Source organism: Ochotona curzoniae, unplaced genomic scaffold (assembly GCF_017591425.1).
Source record: "Ochotona curzoniae isolate NIBS_2020 unplaced genomic scaffold, NIBS_Ocur_1.0 scaffold_3835, whole genome shotgun sequence".
In the NCBI taxonomy this organism is placed as follows: domain Eukaryota; kingdom Metazoa; phylum Chordata; class Mammalia; order Lagomorpha; family Ochotonidae; genus Ochotona; species Ochotona curzoniae.
Window position 1 is genome coordinate 25,201,253 of NW_024467114.1, and position 19,344 is coordinate 25,220,596.

The window sequence follows — 19,344 nt, forward strand, 5'->3', positions numbered from 1 at the left end:
TAGGTCTGTTTTGTGCAGCATATCCATTGTCCTGATAAGAAGGAAATGAAACACATATGGATGTAAGAGCTATGAGATAAAAACCATGTGATTTGAGTGATTTTACATTCAAGTTAACTGGTCTTCAAACTGATATCATGCTACAGAAAAACGAATGGTAAAGTGAATACTAAAAATTCAACACTGTGATTTTTTTTTTACTTCAAAATGACATCAAACAGCAACTGAAAAAGAGCAAGATATTGACACTGGAATAGAAGGGAATGTAATATATTTTATTTATCTCTTTGAAAGACAAATGGCAAGATCTCAGTCTGCTTGTTCACTCCTCAAACGCACGCAGCAGCTGGGGCTGGGCCAGGCCGAAGCCAGAAGCCACAATTCAACCACGGTCTTCCATCGCAGAGGGCTGAGCTCAGTTACATGAGCCATCACCGATTCTCATCACCAGGAGTCTGAATTTGCAGAAACGAGTCAAAAGGCAGAGGTGGGGATGAAGAGGTGGGGATACCTTTAAGCAATTTTTTCTACCTCTTTTTAAAAAAATTTATTTTATGTATTTGAAAGGTAGATTTACAAAGAGAGAGAAGGGGAGAAGGAGAGAGAAACTTCCGTTTCCTAGTTTACTGTACAAATGATCGCAATGGCTAGGGCTAGCCTAGATCAAAGCCAGGAGTTTCTTTCAGGTCTCCCAGGGGCTCAAGCCCTTGGGCCATCTGCTGCTGCTTCTCTAGGCACATTAGCAGGGAGCTGGATCGGAAGTGGAGCAGCTGGAACATGAACTGGTGTCCTTATGCAATGCTAGCATCATAGGCAGTGGCTTTATTTGCAGGCCATAATGCCAGCCCCTTTGCCTGTCTTTCTTTTTTTTTTTTAAGATTTATTTATTTTTATTATAAAGTCAGATATATATATAGAGAGAGAGAGGAAGAGAGACAGAGAGAAGGACAGACAGAGAGGAATATCTTCCGTCCAATGATTCACTCCCCAAGTGGTTGCAACGGCTGGAGCTGAGGTGACCTGAAGCCAGGTACCCAGATCTTCTTCCAGGTCTCCCACACGGGTGCAGGGTCTCAAGGCTTTGGACCATCCTCGACTGTTTTCCCAGGCCATAAGCAGTGAGCTGGATGGGAAGCAGTGCTGTTGGGATTAGAACTGGTGCCCATTTGGGATCCCGGCGTGTGCAAAGCGAGGACTTCAACCACCAGGTTACTGCACCGGGCCCTTGACTGTCTTTCTAACAAGAGGCCCTGCTCTCTCAGTTAGCACAGGATCCAAAAATGAGGTAGTTGACCCTGACTACAGATGTCAGATGATGCATCTGCCACAACCGCAGTTCCGCGCTCACCACGTCAAGAGTGAGGACAGCAGAGCGGGCGCATTGACAAGCTCAGTGTTGTCATTCGTTAGGACTGTGACCTTGACCAGCTCTTTAACCTCTCTGAGCTTCAAACTGTTTGTCTGTAATGGAGATCTGCATCTATTCTGCAGGATAGTGCAAGGATTGATGGGTTAATACAGGTGTCACACATTCTACAACGTGCCACACGTGTCAATAACTGGAGGATATGCTAGTAAGGTCTCAGAGAATTTACCCAGATCACTCATGCCACAGACCTGGCACCGTGCCTGACATTCAGAATGTGCTCAGTAAATGTTGGCAGGTAAGGTGTCCTATAGAACTTCTCTGGATTGGAATGGATGCATCAATCCACAGCGTGCTCAGATGAAGGGTCTTAACATTGGCCCCTGATGTTTGAAAGAGATGATGCTTTTAGATAAGCAAGTCCGCTCTGAGCTTGGGGGCAGCAAAGCCATGTGATAACATGGCGACTTGTGCTTCTTGTCTGGCTATGCAAATGCATTTTTGTACCCATGGTTATGTAATGACTCACCCTGGTATGCTCTAGAGTTTCCAGAATTGGTTCTTGAATTCCAAACAGATATGATTTTTGAATGCCATATGGCTGGCTGGGAATGGGAGAGGGAGGTACAAGTCAGCCCTCAAATACTGCTGAACAAGGGGTTCCCGGGTCTGTTGGCCCAAGATGGGAGAACTCCATCTGGATGGCATCACCTATTCCGGTGGGAATTGTTACATTCACCACCTTATGAAATTTAATGCTTTCTCTTGAACTTGGATGAAAATCAAAAGCTTCACCCACTCCTAAGTGTCTTACAGTGTTAACATCTCCATTAAACTTCCACTCATCTTAATGTGTCCACTCCCCGCCTTTTTCGTGAGAGACTTGATTAAAGGAATAATTACTCCATTTTTTTTTTCTTGCTTGCTTTGGATTTCAGTGGGAGAGATTGACACCTACTCTGAATAATGACCCAGGATAATTCTGCTGCATCAGCACACTCCAAAAATTTGAGTCATTTCCTTAAGATCAATGGGTAAGTGGAAAGTAACGGTTTAACAATAATTAGGACTGTTTTATCTATGGGGAAGGTTCATTTAGACTAAAACATTATTGATATCACGTAAATTAGTATTGAACGTAGACTCACATGAGCTGGTATTTCACATCCCATCCCTTTTTATATCATCGTTCACTGCATGTTTAACTCGTGTACTGCTGATGTGGAAGCTTATTCTCATCTCTTTAGGGGCATTTAGAAGTCCTTTATCTCAATGATTTTCAAAAAGTCCAGTAGCTTTTAGACCTAATGTATAAGCAATTTCTCCCCACTCCCTTCCAGCTTCAGACAAGGTGTGCAAAGCCTGGAAAGTAATTCTGAATCTTACTGAGGAAGTCAAAGGGGACAAGAGGCTCCTGGTTCCTCCTCGCCCCCAGTCCCAGTCTTAAAATATTCCATCTGCAGCTCTTAGTTGACACTTGGAGAGCCTGCAGCCCTTGGCAAAACATCTGTTTTCAGAGCTCCATGGGCAGTTTAATCCTATGTCAAAGTCCGAGGGGAAGGAAAGAACACCATGAAATGTAAGCACCAACACAGGGTCAAGCCCATGGTATCTTTTATGTCACTGAATCCTCAGAACTTGGGTGAGAGTATCATTTTTCCTGTTTTCTTGATGGGAAAACTACAGCCCAGAAAAGCAAAGTAATTGGAACCAAAATCAGCAGGCTGATGGATAAGGTAGTTGGGCTTCAACCCCAAGTCTGGATCCAGTATCCCTTCTGTCTAACATAGCCTGCTGTGTTCTTCCAATGAAGACACTCCATCTCACCATTCAGTACCCTCCTGCATAACCTTATTTCAGATTCTCCAGCCACACTCTCACCCACATCTGTGCACAGAAAAACTGAAAAATGTTGTGCCACTCATCCATCACTTTTCTGGGAGTTGTATTCTGTTTTAGGCTGATTGCTGCGTTTGTCGGGGGGAATAAGTAGGTCTGCTTGATTGAGAACAGCAGGTCCTTAGGGTGAGAATTTAGGGCAGCAGTTAAGATACCTCCTGGTGTGCCCGTATCCTACATCACAATGCATGGTTCCAGTCCTGGCTCTGCTCCAGGTTCCAGCTTCCTGCTAATGTCCACCCTGGGAGGCAGCAGGTGCTGGCTCAAGTATTTTGGTCCTGGGTAGAGTTCCCAACTCCCGACTGGCTTGGTCCAGCTTGGCTGTTGTAGGCATTTGGGATAGGAGCTTTCCTCTTTCTCTCTCTCTGTTTTACAAATCAACAAGTTATTAATTTTTGTTAAAACTTGAGGAACAGGGAAACCCATAGAGCAAATCCTGCTTATCATTGCTGACTCAGGCATATACAGCCCCATTTGTGCTGGGGAGACTATGGTCTGAGAAGCAGCAACTGATATAAGCACATATACTTTTAAAAATTCACAGAAACAAAATATTTTAAAAATATATTTATTGATTTTCAGCAGAAGGGCAGATTCATAGACAGAAGGAGAGAGAGAGGAAGATCTTCCATCTGCTGATTCACTCCCCAAGTGGCCACAATAGCCAGAGCTGAGCCAATATGAAGCTAGGAGCCAGGAGCTTCTTCCGGGTCTCCCACACAGGTGCAGGGTCACAGGCTGTGGGCCATCTTTGACTTCTTTCCCAGGCCACAAGCAGGGTGCTGGCAGGGAAATGGAGCAGCCAGGACACAGTGCCCATATGAGATCCCAGTACTTGACGTGGGAGGATTAGCCAACTGAGTCACTGCACTGGGCCCACATTGTGTTTTCATTAAATGAATGAAAGAATGAATGAACGAGTAAAGTTCTGTTTTCTTTTTCAAAAATTCACAGAATATACATATTATGAAAATGCTAGGCATGGATTTCAAAAGAAATCAACTATTCTTTCAACTCCCCCCTCATCCCTGAATCTTTTGTTTTTTTTTTTTTTTTTACTTTTTAAAGTTTTTATTTTAAATTTTGAATTTTACGATACAGTTTTGTAGAATCAGGGATTCTGCCTCCCCCCATTTCCACCTCCAACTGATTTCCCCCAGATTTTTAAAATAGTATAGTCCATCAGTCTATTATTTAAGTGTGCCCTGACATTGCTGGCACAGATCCCTGAATTTTTTGAAGAACATTCACTTGATGGGAGTAGGCCGAGTCACGGCTGAGAAGTTGAATGAGCAGGCAGGGGAGGGAGAAGTGGCCTGTGGAGGCTGCAAGGATACCAGGAACACAGCCTTGGTTTGCCAGCAGAAGACAATCCCAGAGGCCACTGTGGGTCATCTAACGATCCTGGGAACCCTAGAACCCCATTTATTCTTCCTTTGTAAGAATCGCTCATTCTTTGACCTCGTATGAACCCTCATCTTGGGAGATGCCACATTCCTGTAAGAAGATTTAAATGGGGGGGGGGGGTCTGAGGACTGTGAGGGGCTTGCTTTCCTTCTTCATAGCCAAAAAGTCCCCTTGATGGTCGCTCTTGCATTTTTTTTCATGGAAATATTTTTATTGTTTTTGCAGGTTATAAAAGTAATGTGTGCTTACAAAAACTTCAGGTGACAGAGAAATACATAAAACAGAAATAACTCCTATAATTCCATCCAGAGATAAATATCATTAACAACCAGATGAATGTCCTTCCAGAAATTATTTTGCACACTTATAATGCTTGACTATGACCAAGCTGCATGTGCTGTGCAGACTTCCCTATTTTACTTTATAATTCTTGATGGACTGCTATCCATGAGAATATCATCATACGACGCCCTCCTTTTTAATGGTTACATAAGCTTCCATTGTTTGAGTTTAGTTCATCCATGTATTATTAACGAATATTCATGTAGTTTTCAATTATTTAAAAAATATTTCTATTTATTGGAAAGGCATATTTACAGAAAGACAGAGTTTTCCCCCTTACTGGTTCACTCCCCAAACGGCCACAATAGTTGGGGTTGAGCTACAGTGAAGCCAGAAGTCTAGATTTCTGGGGCATCGTCTGTTGCTTTTCCAGACACATTAGCAGGGAACTGGATCAAAAGTGAAGAGCTGGGACTTGAACAGGTGCCTTAGGCAATGGTTTAACATGCTAAGCTACAACGTCAGCCCCATAGTTTCCAATTTCTTGCTATTGTAAGCAGCGCTTCAATGGTGGCCAACCTTGTTCCTACGCAAATGCTTCTATAGAAATGGTATATTGCTGGGTTATAGGCTACGGATATTTTTCATATCTGTTTTTATTTATTTCCTTATTTGGATGGATGGCTGATAGAGGAAAGAGAAAGAAACATTTCCATTCACTGGTTCACTCCTCAAATGCCAGCAATAACTAGGGCTGTACTAGGTCAAAACCAGAAACCAGGAAATCTCTCCAAGTCTACTGCTGGGGGCCAGGACCCACGTGCTTGGGCAGTCATCTCCTGCCTCCCAGTTGCATGAACAGACAATCCAGTATGGGATGTGGCCATTCCAAGTGGCAGCTTAGCCATGCCTTCTTATATTCAAAAGACAGAGAAATGCCCTCCTCTGCTTTACGCCCTCGTGTCCAGCTAATTATCCATCTAATTCCATCTAATTTTCCTAGAAGGGTGGCAGGAATCAAGTATGTGAACTGTTACCTCTTACTCCCAGAGTGCATGTTAGTAGGAAGTGGAATGCGAAGTGCAGCCTTGCCTTAAACTCAGGCTCTCTGACATGGCACGCAGGCATTCCAAGCAGCATCCCCACGACTGCACTAAACATCTGCCACAGCTGTTTCATTGTTGTTGTTGCTAAGCATTTCTTTTTGACCCTCCAAAATCACAATTGCCAATTGAATCTGCGATTTTCATTGAGTTTGAGGATCTCTACCTCCCTATGTTTGTTAACGAGGGGCATTACCAGGGCTCTTCATATGCTGCAAAATAAAAAGCAACAAAAATCTGTTATCTCTTAATTGGCACTCATGGATTCCTAGCTTCTACTGAGCACCTTTTCGAGGATAACTTCGGTTTGCATCTCTTTGGGTGTTTGTCTTTCGTTGGATTTGTAGGAGTGGGGGAGCGAAGGTCACAATCAGAAAGGCTTGTGCCTCTAGAGGTGTGACTTGCCTTGTCGGCCCCTTGCGTTGTTCTCCTACTCTGAGTTTAACAATTGCAAGGTGATGGCATGGTGGTAGGTGTGTAAAATAGAACATATGGAAGAAGATATGTTCGTTGTGGTTTTTCTTTTTTAAAGAGAACACTTTTTAATATTTAAGTACACAATAAAGCACAGAAAAACACTATTGTCCAGGGTGCCATCTAATTTAAACAAGAATATATCCTCTGGGTTAACCATAAAAATAGCAGCCAGTGTCCTTTAAACTGGAGACCCATGATGATTCCATTGATACAGAAAAGTTCAATATGAACAGATTCATCAACCTTCATGTTTGGTTGTCAGAACTACCTAATGCCTCAAGAGATGCTGAACAAGCAATACTAAGGTTTTGTCTATACTCTGACTTCTGCCTTTGTCCAGTGGATGAAGGATTCTGCACCTGCTATTCTTTTACCACCCAAGGCACTACCTCAAGGTAGGACACAAAGGAAACACTGAGGCAGGGTGTAATTCAAACACACTATCAGGAGAATAGCAGTGATACAGTTGGAAGCTGTAGAGCTGGATGCTGGTCTCCATCACCAGGTGTCAAGAGTTTAAATCCAAGTGGAGGAATGGGGAATTACTGCTTAGTGAGAATGAAACTTTTGTTCAAGATGATACATCCTGGAAATAAGCCATGATGATGGCTAGTCCATGAAATACACACTTAAAAATGGTGCATTTTATGCTGTCTATATTTTAATAGAAATAGAAGACTGAGTGGGGCAGGAAGAATTCCAGTCTTTCCTCTTACAGATAAGTGACCAGACGTGGTTTTAGACCTCAGTTTCCTCGTTTGTATAATAGAAGAAATCATCATGGTGCTGTCATCACAGGATTGATAGGATTCAATGGGACAGACAGACGGGATGGACTTTCCCTGACACGTGAGTCCTGTTGTTCAGATCTCTTGGGTTTGTGGGATGGTCCTTTATTTGTAGGGTTTTACGCAGAAAATACCGATTTTTGTTTTGCTTCTAAGGCAAACTTTCTGTTTAATGGCTCATGTCAGATTTTAATTACTTTTCAATGAAGCCAAAGAAAGTGACCAAGGGCAGCTGCATACGAGCAGGTCTGCTTAGAGCAAACCCTCAACACCCCACAATGTGGCGGGAGATGGAGCTGCTGGCTCCAGCCCAAGAGGGCCAGACAGATGGGATCCTTTCGTCTCCTTATCTTTTTATGTTGGTCCCACCCTACCCCAAGTCTTGTTTCCCCAAAATAGATCCTTCTGGACTACAGCTGCCATCACTCATTCTATTTACAAGGGATGAATGGCGGCCTTCTTGGAGAGAAACCCCACTGCGTAAATCAGCCACCATCACTGCTGATCCCAGGGAGGGATATCACACATCCACACATATGGGAACAGAACCAAAGCTGGAGCTGGAGGCTTTTTCTTTTTCCCTCCTCCATATCATGGATTTATTGTACTGCTTTCCAAAGTACATTATCCTTGAGAAATCAGTTTCCAGGTATATCATTGAAGCCTCCAAACCTTGGCACAGATAAGAAAATTGCACCAAAAAAAAAAAAAAACTAGACAGTCTGACATTCAAAATGACTTTATAATCTGTGTTTTTCAAAACATACACTTTTTTTTTGGTCTTTTTATACATAAGGCCCAGTGAAATAAGCAGTAGCTAAATAATTCAGAATATCAGGGGAAATAGAAGGGAAATGAGGCAAATGGAGAAAGAAACGTAGACTGGGAGAGAGAAAAGGGAGACAGAAGCAGCCATGGCTTCAGCCTTCCTATTCACCTGCTGGTCCTTAAATTTGCCAGGATAAAAAAGAAATAAAGGCAGCCCAGAGCTATGGCCCTATTTTAAAAATAAGAAAGAAATTACAGTTGAAATGATGAAACAGACACAGGAAACATATAGAAAAAAAATATATTTCCTGTGCGCTAAGCCTCTGATCCCATTAAGTACTTAAATAATATCTTCCTGACATCATGGCCATATAAATAACATGTTACTTTCATATTTATGACATTGGGAGCTCATATTACTAGTTTATGAAAAATATGTCTCATTTTGCTAGTTTTAAATGACACTGATAGAGGTTAGTTTATCTTATAGAATTACATACAAATGTCATAGAGACTAGTTTTATATTTTATGATAAACATCCCCAACAAGTGCAAAAAAATACCACCTAAGATAAAACATAAGATACTGTGTCTAATGCTAATAGAAGCTTCTCTGTCTTGCATGTTAAAAGGAGCAAAAATGTAGGTATACGCCTTCTCTCTGGAGCTTTATCGAACGCTTTCGCGGGCATAGAGCCATCCGTCTATAAGCCTTTGTATCTTCTGATTGAAAGAAAATAAGTGTAGAATCATGTTTGCTACATTCTGCTGCCAAAAGCCCATGTCCATAATCCATCATTAAAATGTGACAGAGTGTGGCTACAAAGAAAGAAAAGTCTCAGTTGTCATGCTCATTTGCAAATGGTTCAGGGGCTGAAGATTGTTTGGTAATCTTGCTGTTTCCAGGTTATTTGTGGAATAACCAGTTTAATTGAGCTGATGATTGCCTTGTATCTACATTGCACTCCTGACTTAGATCTTGATTTTGGCAGTTGGCATGAGTTGGTGCGATGTGGCAAGGGAATGGCACGCATTCAGCAAGCCCAAATTCCAGGGTTCCAGCCCACCCTTTCTTTTCCTGTGCCAATCTGATTTCTAAGGAATTTGCCTAGAGTTGGGGCAAAGGAGGGGAAAAAAAAAAGGAAAAGGAACTCATTGCCCTATTTTGCAGACTCCTTGCCCTTTTTTTGCAGACTGGTTCACAGAATGCCTTCTTTGGGTTGGGATTCTTGGCTACACGAATGCAAAAGGAGATTTTATATCTTCATGAAAGTGAAGGCCTGTTTGGGATGTTCTTTGTAATTGGAGCATGTCCCACTGCGTGCAGGATACAATGTAAACCAACCTGTTGCAACGTGGAGAATAGTGCTACCCAGTGAAGCCAGTTGGAAAAAGACAGTGCAGGCGGGTGGGGGGGGGAGGAGTGTTAACACCAACCTTGTCCTAACATGCACGGAGTCTGCAGCAGGAGGGAAAATTGAAAACAGAAACACGAGGAAGAATCATGCCCTGGCGTGAGGGCTATGTCACAGAGAAGCTCATGCTGCAAAGACAGGACAGAAAGCAACTACCCTTGACCGTCCCAGCAATGGCTCCACCCTGCATGGGCGAGGACTTGTACCTCCTGGAGAGGCATTGCCTGTCCCAGGCTAGCTAAAACCGTGGGTGAGAGATTATTGTAAAAATCAACAGACATCATCGGAAATGTTTATGTTCAAAAAAAGACCCAAAGACTGACCCCTGCCCAAGGAAATCTCATTAGACATGTTCCTTGCATACATTTGTAGAATTTTATCTGCAAACCTCCAAACGCTTTCTTTAGAAGATCTGTCCCCCCATATCTGTACTTCCATGTCCTCCCCAGAACTAGTGCATCCTGTTTTGCCTTTCACGGATAGGAAGAAAGTGGTATCCTTTCAAGGGTGGAAAGTAACTTTGATGAATATTTTCTTTCTTTCCTTCACACATCAATTACACTTTTTTTGTTTCAATATAGACTTTTCCAGAATTTGCAATATACATTTACAACTAGTTGAAGTCCACCTTCACTGTTGTATCACCTCACGGGTAGTCCAGGTTCTAAACCAAGTCCTAGCTCCTCCCTCTCATCATTTGTAATGTTACGGTCATTGCTTTCACTTCGCTGAGGGCTGCAGTCACCCATTCTAGCTGTGCCTCTTTTGAACAGTTGTCTGTTCGTGGTTGGCATTCGTAAGAAAGGAAATAGTGACTCTTTACATTTCAGACTGGAAGGCAAATGTGGCTCTTCACCGACACCCTAATGAGGCTCACAGGGAACAGAAAACAGATCACCAAGACCCACCGCCCCGGAGACCAGAATCCCTACTCAATGACTGCAACAGCAAAGATATCGGCACTCATGGAAATGAGTAAGGAGATGGGCAGAAGTCCGGCAGAGAAGGGCTGAGGGGAGAGATGAAAACCTCAGCTTGCTGCTCTGTAAAACGCAGTGTGCGGGGAGGCAAGGATTCAGAAAGCAGAGTCAGAGCCAAGGGCAAGAACAGAAATATCTTGGCTGAAACAAAATGGCTACGTGGTGGCTTCAGAGAGGGTGCTGTGATCAAATAAGACAGATGGGTAAACAAGGAGGGTCGTGGAGACATTAGCGCTGACCTCGCTAATGCCGAAGCCGTGTCGCGAGACAGACACAGGCCTGAGTTATGGGGCTGAGGTGCCACCGGTACCTAGCCCATCTCCTCACCTCCCCCTGGCCTCCTTTTTTTTCTGGGCTTATAAAAATGAGCATTTGCCCGAACCACACAATCACTCTCGGCTGATGTTCTAAGAGTCCACAAAGGGTGGGTGCACGGTGGAAATACTGATCTGTCATCAGTCAAGGGCCAGAGTGAGTTAGAAAGGCCCAAGGGTGGAACCCTAGAAGAGGGAGAGATTGCGTAACCTATGAGATGTAATCCCACTAAGCCGGGGCTGCCAGGAACCAGGCCACGACATGCAGCATGAACCTGCTCCTCCGGGAGAGTCAAAGAAGAGGCGATCATGGCCCAGAATCCTGGAGGCCGGGCTACACTGGGGCGTGTGCAGCCCCTCTGGTCAGGAAAGGGGTGAGAAGCAGACACATGGGCTATGTAAGAAATAAGGATCATTGGGCTGGGGTGGAGGAGGGACACCCAGAACGGCTGATGAGAAAAGTCCGTGCCAGTCTATTCTGGGGGCCATGAGGGTACGTTTGGATTGAGGTGACATCAGGCCTAAGAGGTGGCTGTCCCATACACAGACCTGATCTGTGACATCAGAACTGCTGTAGCCCTGTGTAACACCAAAGTCACAGTGACACGGAGCAGCCCTCCCACAGGCCTGTTAGGGCTTCAGTTGTTCCATGCTTTCTGTCTGTACGAAGTGCAAAACATGGAGAATGCAGCTTCGACTTGCCCAAGCAATTGTTCTCCAAAAGATTCATTCGACAGCACCTAAAATGGCCTATGCACAGCTACAGAGAAAATAAAATGAAGTCACCTGGGAAAGAAGGGGAGAGAAGGGAGAAAAAAGAAATCTGTTGTGTACTTTTGTGGCAGGCATTGTGCTGAGTCTCATGAGGCAGACTTTAAAAAGTGTGTGGAGGGGCCCGCCGCAGTAGCCTAGCAGCTAAATTCTGGCCTTGCACACACCAGAGCCCCATGTGGGCACCAGTTTGTGTCCTAGCAGCTCCACTTCCCTTCCAGCTCCCTGCTTGTGGCCTGGGAAGGCAGTTGAGGACAGCCCACAGACTTGGGACCTGCACCCAAGTGGGAGACCCGGAAGAGGCTCCCAGCTCCTGGCTTCAGATCAGCATAGCTCCAGCCATAGTGGCCACTTGGGGAGTGAATAACCGGATGAAAGATCTTTCTCTCCGTCTAGCCTTAAATCTGTATATCTGACTTTCCAGTAAATAAATAAATCTTTTTTTAAAAAAGTGCATGGAAATGAGTAGAAGGGAAAAAAATTGTGTGCATTTCAATGTTTTTTGCAGCAAAGTAAAATTTTGTGATCCCATTTTTTCTATGATTCTTGGCACCATAACAAGCTCGTTGGCTGTTCAGACCTCTGCTTCTGCAGGGTAATTGTACCATCTGGTCACGACTAATGGCAATGCTTAATGCCCAAGGGCACCTGTGACACTCCCTCGCCCAAATCCACGGGGTGTCTGTTGAGCTCACCAACACAAGACAATAAAAACCTTTCTGGTGAAATTAGGACATGGCTGTGCGTTCTAAATAAGACGGAGAACAGATGATGGTTTGAGCGGCGCTCTCAGCCTCCTGCCGGTGGATGCATCCAGGTGAGGAGACGCCAATAACTCGCTCTTTTCTTTTTCAAGAAGCTCTAAAGCAGAATGCTCAGTGAAGACCAAGCAATGCAACCGACAATGACACAAAGACAACAAGAGGCGCCACCACCTGTACTGCGCTTGGCCCATCTTTCAAAGAGTTAAAAACGCACGCCGAAAGTCTGAATTAGAGTCCGAATCATAAACTCAATTTGAACTCTGTTGTCAATTGCCAGGGAAAGCATTCCAGACTCTAAGAAACTAATTTTTTTTTTTCTTTCATAGCATCTAGAAAGCGCTGGAGGCTTATAGGGCTCCTGGTATGTAAATTGTAGCCAGCAGGAAAAAAAAAAAAAAAAAACCCACTGTCCTTCTGAGGCATCCATTCCCATCCCACTTCCTGGCGTCCCTTAAAATGCTGCCACCCAGGCCAAAGGGCAAAGCAAATTTGTGCACTTGGAAATGGCTGGGAGCCAGAGCAGAGGAAAAAAAAAAAAGGACCATACCAAAACCTCAAACCCAGAGATGACAAGTCACAGAGAAAGAGAGAGAGAGAGAGGTCTAGAAAAGTTATGTGCACATTAGACAAGTTACAGGCAGCACAGCCTGTAACAGGGACACCTCCTTTTCCAAGAGTGAGCAGGCGCACTGCGTCTCCGGCTTGCTGCAGTTATTAACCGTTTGTTTTTAAAGAGCAGCGCAAGGACGCCGTCCGTGAAGGTTTGCCGATAAGCACTGGCGTGGGGAAGCATCAGGCGCCTTTTCCCCCCAACAGGCTGCACAGTAGGAGCAAACCTTATCTCTACGAGCCTTCACGCAGCAGAGCAATTAATTAAGTTATCTCCGTGAACATTGTTCTCGCTGAAACTTATTAAAAGTCTGATTCATCGCCAAAACCCCAGGCAAACACCCGTTGCCTTGTAATAATACACAAGAAAAAAGAAGCCAGGGTCACGTTCCCCTTTCATATCCCAAGAAGATCCTCTTGACCCTCTGTCTTTGTTGGAAAATATCTCTATTAAGAGTTTAGGGAAAAAAAGATTTTTCTCCCGGACGTGAAATATGTTATGGCGGGGAACTGTGGGAGTAATTGACAGAGCCTCGGGGACTCCAGATGAAGAGGAGAAGCTGGACTTTCTCAAAGACACACAAATCATTCAACATGTAGCACAACAGGGCATACAGTGTGTTAGCCAGGCTGGATTCCAAGCACCATTGTTAAGACAGACCAGAGGAGGGATTGTTCGTGAAATAATAAAAGGGGGGAGGGGAGGATCGCTCGGGCTCCAAGTCCGGAACAAGCCAGCCGGGGCGCAGGCTCCCAAAGTATTAAACAGCTTAATAGCTATTAGTCTGCCTGGGCTTTGAGTTTCAGTTCGGCTCCCAAAGATCAACCTAATGACTTTTAAACAGAAACTAGTTTACGGACCTTTTTTTTTTTTTTTTTTGCATGTTTAGTATATTTGGCAAATATCAATAGCGCCCTCTACAGGACGTTTCAGACTCACGCTCTCTTCCTTCAGTTGGAGAAAAGGCTACGCGAGGTGAACATCGCCTGAGCACGAGATGAAGAGACAAAACCCGGAATGCTCGTGCAGTTTTTATTTCACGTGAAGATTTCGGAATATGGGGTGAAGCAACGCAGAACTGCAATTGGTAGCGCTGAACACACACACACACACACAGTTGGCGAAGGTTTGTTGATGCGTGTTTGGTCACAATGTTACAGAGCATTGCTCAGATTCCTTCTAAGATGCAATAGAGCATACTTTCTGAACATGCCCACATAACGTGTTTCCATACGTTTTCATAACGTGCTCCTAAAATGTGATCATTTGGGACTTTGACACATGAGAAAATTCTCTGAGCGTACTGACAAGCTTTGTGTGAATTCTAGCAGCGTATTCGACAACAGCTCCCCTCTAGGACAAGTGGTCTCCAATCTAGACTAGAAGCTGGGATGTCCTAGCAGCAATAGCTACAACTGAGTTTGCTATTCCTGTTGCAGCAGCTTTGAACACCAAACATGCAGGATTCTTATTTCAGCTGCAATATATCTAATCACTCCGTGACGGTGATTTTTCACCCCACTTTGCTTTCTCAAGTTATCCCAATTTGTGGGAGATTTACTTCTGATTCCAGAGCTGCCTGGGGAGTTATTAGGAGTGACATGACAGATGCTGGCTCTAGGAGTTGAGGCATCCTTATTTTTGCATTATCAATGTCAAAGTGAGCCAGGAGCTCAGACGCTCGGCTCTGGTTTCCACTTTCCTGTGTGTTTTGAAATCCAAGGAATTCTTCTTAGTTTCTTCAACTAGAGAAACTAATGAAAAACTTGTGTTTGGAGAAATGTTTAGAACTAAGAACTAAGAACCTAGCCCAATGAAATAGAATAAACATTGTCTCCATAACTGAGCTCCTGGAAAGGGCGAGCAAACTAGTAGTGGAGCTCACAAAAGTTAGATAGCAGGTGTTCGGGTGCACCTGTGGATGTCCCGTAGGCCTCCGCCCATCTTGACACCCAGGTGACTTGGATCTTAGTGGCCCCACCACAGCCTTTGCAAAATGGGGAACCACAATACGAAGTGCCAGCAAGGAGCGCGCCTGCTCCCCACGTGTGCCACATCAACAGGAGTAACGGGAAAGTCTCTGACATCGTGCGTGAATATTCATAACTACGGGTCTGTCCTTCAAAGATCTGGAGGGCAACAACCGTTGCGTGTGCATGCCCAGTGATGTCAAAGCAAAAAGATTAACCGAAAATGGAGCCTGCTGGGCGGTGAGCTGGCTGCAGGGCCCGGAGAAGCACGCAGGGATTTTTCTTGGGGACTCACCCTCCACCCAACTTTCGTTGGATTTCTGTAGCGATAGCTGACTAGGAACTTGCAATGCAAAGTACACGGGGAGACAGGTGCCGCAGGCAGAACCAGCACGGACAACAAAAGCTGTGTTGGAGCTGGAGGGATCGTCAGCACGTGTCCGGACGCCACAGACTCAAGCTGCAGAGAACGAATGTTAGTGGGATACGTAACTGAGTGAAAATACGAGAAAAAATATTTTCAGAACATCAGGTACATATTTTAAAAACGAAAAGAGCCCCCACAAGATGGCTTCATGCAGTTCTCTAATCAAAGCAAAAGAAAGAATTGGTAACCTGGAAGAAAACACTGAGGAAGTTAACCAAAACGGATGAAGGGGAAACAAACAAAAGGAAAATGTGAAGGGATATTTAAGAAATTGATAGAATGAAAAGCTGAAAAATGTCCAGTTGGAGTTGAAGATGATTTAAAAAAAAAAAATCGTGCTGACCCTGGCATGGAGTTTCTGGGAACAGATGGAGGACGATGATTTTTCAGATCAAGAAAGAACGGATTCCAAAGAGAGTTAATAAAAAGACGTCTACACCCAGATCCCTCTCAGTACAGTTACAAAAGGACAAGATGATAGAAAGCAATTGGAGGACAGGGCTAGATCATCCCTAAAGCAGGTATAATTAAGCCAGCAAGAGACTCTCCAACAGCAACAGCAAGAACCAGGCTGTTGTGGAATAAAATCTACAAAGTACTAAGAGGAGCAACCAAGCTAGGAAAGTACCTACAGCATAAGTGCAAGAGTTGGGCCCAGTGCGGTAGCCTAGTGGCTAAAGCCCTCGCCTTGCGTGCACCGGGGGATCCTAACTGGGTGCTGGTTCGTATCCTGGTGGCCCCGCTTCCCATCCAGCTCCCTGCTTATGGCCTGGAAAGGCAGTGGAGGATGGCCCAAAGCCTTGCGACCCTGTACCCATGTGAGAAACTCCGGAAGAAGTTCCTGGTCCCTGGTTTCAGATTGGCTGAGCTCTGACAGTTGTGGCCACGTGGGGAGTGAATCAGCAGGTGGGAGATCTTTTTCTCTGTCTCTTCTCCTCTCTGTATATCTGACTTTCCAAGGGAAATAAATAAATCTTTAAAACAAAAAAAGTACATTAAAAAGTCCATGGAGAGGGGACAGCCTTTGAGATGCAGCCAGAGCCACTGGCTGTGATGTGCATCAGCTTTCTTTATGGGCACCCGTTCCTCTCCCAGCGCTGTGGGGTCCGTTCCCTGTTGATGACCTGGGGAAGCAGTGGAAGACGGCCCCAGGGGAAGATCTGGATGAATCCCCTGACTTCCGGTGAGTCACTAGCAGGTGAGCCAGTGGCTGGATGACCTTTTGTTGTTCCTCCCTCTTTCTTTGTAACTCTTTCAAATGAATCAATAAGCATGTAAGAAATAATGGAATTAAGAGATAAACTCATTTTGGTGCAAAAATATTGAAATCTGTGCCTATAAACATTCATACCAAAGGTGCGTGGAAAAGGCAATGTGTAAAATCTATGCATGGGCTTCAATATTTTTTTTTGGTACCAAAATAGACTTTAATTCCATTCTCCACAGGTATGTTGAAATGCTCTTGTATGTATGACTTATTTGGAAAACACAGACACACATAGTAAGTCAAAGTCCTTTCTCAGAGGTTGATGATGTCAATACTTCCACCAGTTTGTTTGTTTTAAAGCCAGGACTCAAAATTATAATCTACTGATTTGGTGTTTCCCAGTGAATTGAAAACCTCCTTAAGATCTCTGGATTCGCACAAAGGGCTTCAATCTGTAACTTTGACATGAAATCATTTTCATTTTTAACAAGATGGCCTAGGAGTTGAAAGTGATCACAGCATCCAAAGGCGAAGGGTTTCCAGGAAATCTGATGAACGACCCATTTATTTCAGTGGGAAAATAAGAACTGGGAAAACACCTCCACAGTGGTCTCAGGTAGCGCCATCAGGTCTTTAATTAAGACTAGACCAGGTGAGAGCGTATAAATCTTTCGCCTTTTACTAAAGATTTCCGCGGAGAAAACTTTAGACCAGGTTCAAGTTTCTCCCGGCCAGGCCACAGGCGGAAAGCAAGGCACGGGCTGCTTTCTAGGATCCCCAAACAGGGACCAAACAACTCACCTCTTATCTTCTAGGTCAGTCCGGATAACCACTCGGACAGCAAACTTTTGAGTGAAATGATCCATTCAACATACGCAGAGCTGGCCCTTGCTCCTGCTGAGCTGGGGGGTGAGGATGGAGCCCTCTGCGGAAGTGGAACAGAGAGCCATCGGAAGCCACTACACTTGCGGTCTTCTGTTCCAACAGCGGCAGCAGAGACAGATGCCGCTCAAAGGACGAGTTCAACGCTGTCACACCGTGAGCTGTGAAAGCGAATTTGCTGCTGTGTCTTAATCTGTTATATGATATCATACGCTCATTTTCCACGAGCAGCCATGCACGCTGTGGTGCCTATTGTTAATCTTGCAATTGTACTTTTCCAGTTCAAGACGCTTGGCCTTCGGCCCCTCTCTCCTTCCCAGCGTGTCCAGTGGGTGGCCGATGATGTCTGGCTGCTCAACCCCAGCGATATTTCATCCGATCTAATAAGCACTCAGCTCGGACGGTCGGCTGTGCAAATGCCACAAGGAACGGCTCCCGTGGGACTCTGAAAAATATTCATTTTCCAGAGAGAATTAAAGCCTATATTGACAGCGTATAAAATAAGAACTCCTTAAAATGTAAGGAGCCATGGGGTTATCCCAGCCCCCTCCTTATGCTTTTAGGAAAGGGTAAAATTTAAATCTTAAAAGATCCTGATGGCCATTTGATGCTACAGAGACAGGAACCCAACTGATGGAATGCACCATAACTTCCTTCCCTGCTTTCTGCACTCCCCAAAGAGGCTGCAGTTTTGCCACTAGCTTTTCTATTCAGCTGATTTTCAGAACTAGAAGCTCCTGTGTCTTGATTTTGTTCACCCCCTGTTACTCTGCATGCATTAGAGCCGACACCGCTCCCCGGACACGCTGCGTCCAGAGGCCTGGGCATCGGTCTCTGGCTCCACACGCTGTGCTTGGGCTCAGCCTGTGCAAGCTATGCCCCTTCTCCTTTCCTGCCCACATCACTCGCTCAGCCATCCGCAATGGCTCCCCGCTGTCTCCACCTCCAAATCCGTCTGCTTGATTTCCACAGTGGCTCCTTCAACTCGGCTCCCCTCTCCTTCCGCAAGCCAGGCAGTCGTCACCGGTTTCTTCGAGAGAACTCGAGAGAAAACCACAAAGCTAAAGAAGGCCTTGTGATTCCTCCCCCCTTGTTTTTGACAAGATAGTAAAGAGATGGAGTGGGCAGAAACCAACTGAATTTTCATTTTTAATTCTCATTTTATTCGAAATGCAGAGAAATAGAGATCTGCCGGTTCACTCTCCGAATGCGCTTGGTAATCAAGTCTGGGCCAAGACAAAGGCAAGAACCCAATGCTAGGTGTCAGGGCTACGAAAGAGAAGCCCAAATCACCCCTCAACACACCACGGGTCACACAAGAGATTTTACTGTCAGGTAACTGAGTTAACTGACCTTGACCATCGGGGAGGGTGCGGAAGGAGAACAGCCGGTGCTGCAGGCGAGAGGGGCTTATAGTGAGTCTAAAAACAGCGCGAACGAGCAGGTAGCCCTGATTGGCTGGGAGTGTGGCACGAACGTAGATGCAGTCCTAATTGGCTGGGATTGTGGCGCGAACGAGCAGGTAGCCCTGATTGGCTGGGAGTGTGGCGCAAACGAGCATGCAGTCCCAATTGGCTGAGAGTGTGGCGTGACCGAAGATGCATTCCTGATTGGCTGGAAATGTGGCGCGAACCAGCATGTAGCCTTGATTGGCTGGGAGTGCAGCACAAACGAGCATGCAGTCCTGATTGGCTGGGAGTGTGGAGCGAATGTAGATGCAGCCCTGATTGGCTGGGAGTGTGGCGCGAACGAGCATGCAGTCCTGATTGGCCAGGAGTGTGGCGTGACCATAGATGCAGTCCTGATTGGCTGGGAGTATGGCGCGAAAGTGGATGCAGCCTTGATTGGCTGGAAATGTGGCGCTGACCGAGCAGGTATCCCTGATTGGCTGAGAATGTGGTGGTGCGAACGAGC

At 45.1% G+C, this 19,344-nt stretch overlaps 1 non-coding gene across 1 annotated transcript; it reads left to right on the forward strand.

Annotated features, from left to right (window-relative positions):
- The first annotated feature begins 17,175 nt into the window (after positions 1-17,175).
- On the forward strand, positions 17,176-17,293 carry LOC121145946. Its single transcript, XR_005882108.1, has one exon. It is a non-coding gene; the product is annotated as a U5 spliceosomal RNA (small nuclear RNA).
- Positions 17,294-19,344: the final 2,051 nt, after the last annotated feature.